Below are 2,249 nucleotides of genomic sequence, written 5' to 3'. Positions count from 1 at the left end.
GACTCAATGTCTTCAGCCCATAGTGTGGATCTCTACGAGATCAGACAGCAGCTTCACTCCTGAATCCTGCAGCTGGTTCTGACCCAGGTCCAGTTCTCTGAGATGGGAGGGAGGGATTGGACCTCAGCGCCGAGGCCAGAGAGTCACAGCTGATCTCTGATAAGCTGCAGTACCTTAATCTAAATAAAGAAGGGAAACTTTTATAAGGTATAAGTGAAACCAGTATTCATCTGAAAGGTTAATCAAAGGCATGATCTGTAAATATTTAATTTAGTTACAGGTTAAAAAATGATAGTAATATGTAATTACCACAATTCCAACCTCTCAGGTTTGCACTGTTCCAGAGGAGAATATATATTGTTCTGGCCCTCACTCTTCCAGGTTCTCCCACCTCTTTCCCTCCCATCTCATCATGGAGATCCATCTCACCTGTGGCTCATCTTTAAAGGCACAACCTGTCTTAGATGACTTCCTGTCTCCCTCACCATCTCCCTCCTCGTTGGCTGGTGTCTACCAGGCACCCTCACCTAGTTTTGTCTAATTTTGGTTACCATCTGTGGGCTTTTTCATTGTCCTTAAATCAATTTATCATGAATAAGTGGTCCCCGTGTGGCCCTCCCTCCTGAAGGAACTGGGCACAACACACACACTCAGAAAGTGTGAGGACCCTCGGATGGAATAATGGACATTTTTGAGAATGGTGTTTACCTCAGAGTTTCCAGTCGGCAGCAGTTGGAAAGTGGAGAAAACCACAGAGCAGCTTCACTCCTGAATCCTGCAGCTGGTTCCACTCAGGTTCAGTTCTCTGAGATGGGAGGGATTGGACCTCAGCGCCGAGGCCAGAGAGCCACAGCTGATCTCTGATAACCTGCATTCCCTTAATCTAATAAAAGAAGGGAAACTTTTATAAGGTTATAAGTGAAACCAGTATTCATCTGAAAGGTTAATCAAAGGCATGATCTGTAAATATTTAATTTAGTTACAGGTTAAAAAATGATAGTAATATGTAATTACCACAATTCCAACCTCTCAGGTTTGCACTGTTCCAGAGGAGAATATATATTGTTCTGGCCCTCACTCTTCCCAGGTTCTCCCCACCTCTTTCCCTCCCATCTCATCATGGAGATCCATCTCACCTGTGGCTCATCTTTAAAGGCACAACCTGTCTTAGATGACTTCCTGTCTCCCTCACCATCTCCCTCCTCGTTGGCTGGTGTCTACCAGGCACCCTCACCTAGTTTTGTCTAATTTTGGTTACCATCTGTGGGCTTTTTCATTGTCCTTAAATCAATTTATCATGAATAAGTGGTCCCCGTGTGGCCCTCCCTCCTGAAGGAACTGGGCACAACACACCACTCAGAAAGTGTGAGGACCCTCGGATGGAATAATGGACATTTTTGAGAATGGTGTTTACCCCAGAGTTTCCAGTCGGCAGTTTGGATCCTGGAGAAAACCACAGAGCAGCTTCACTCCTAATCCTTCAGCAGGTTCCCACCAAGGTCCAGTTTTCTGAGATGGGAGGGATTGGACCTCAGCGCCGAGGCCAGAGAGCCCAGCTGATCTCTGATAAACTGCAGCGCTCTAATCTGAAAAATGCAGGATGAGGTTATACGGTGCAGGTCTGCATGTATCTGCGTCAGTACTAAACCTACGTTAGTTCTTAGTTGGGTCAGACCTGAATTCACAATATTACAAGGATGTTTTTAATGTGGTGCATCACAGCAGTGTTGAGAACAGCCTCACTTCACCATCTTAGCAGCTGGTATATAGGTAGAAAAATGAAGACTGACCTGAGCCTCTCCAGTTTACAGTTTGGACTCTCCAGTCCAGAACAGAGCCGCTTCACTCCTGAATCCTGCAACTTGTTGTGGCTCAGGTCCAGAACCCTCAGATGGGAGAGGTTGGACTTCAGAGCTGAGGCCACAGAATCACACAGCTGGTCTCTGATAACCTGCAGTCCCATAGGCTAAAATAACAATTATTTTGAGAGAAGACAAATAAAAATCACATGTACCAGAGCAACACAGCTTACAAGCAACAAACCTCTCGTCCTGCACCGGCTTATCTGCGTATGTTCCTATTTTGGGTTCTTTCAGGGCGGTTGGACAAGATCTACAGCGTATGTAAAGTGTGTGTAGTCAAATACCTTCCAAGTTTGTGAGACCACATTTCTCAATAGCACTCAACTCTTGTCAGGAGTTGGGACAAAGCGACCCACTCCTGATAGCTTGTGGGCGATGCTGCAGCGA

At 45.8% G+C, this 2,249-nt stretch overlaps 1 long non-coding RNA gene across 1 annotated transcript; it reads right to left on the bottom strand.

The window, feature by feature from the left end:
• Positions 1-635: 635 nt before the first annotated feature.
• On the bottom strand, positions 636-1,930 carry LOC130521371 (uncharacterized). Its single transcript, XR_008949308.1, has 3 exons — positions 1,791-1,930; positions 1,415-1,586; positions 636-883 (listed from the first exon to the last, which is right to left on the bottom strand). It is a non-coding gene; the product is annotated as an uncharacterized LOC130521371 (long non-coding RNA).
• Positions 1,931-2,249: the final 319 nt, after the last annotated feature.

Source organism: Takifugu flavidus, unplaced genomic scaffold (genome assembly GCF_003711565.1).
Source record: "Takifugu flavidus isolate HTHZ2018 unplaced genomic scaffold, ASM371156v2 ctg919, whole genome shotgun sequence".
NCBI lineage: Eukaryota > Metazoa > Chordata > Actinopteri > Tetraodontiformes > Tetraodontidae > Takifugu > Takifugu flavidus.
Note: the sequence above shows the minus strand (reverse complement) of the source record. Positions and strands in the feature narration are given on the sequence as shown.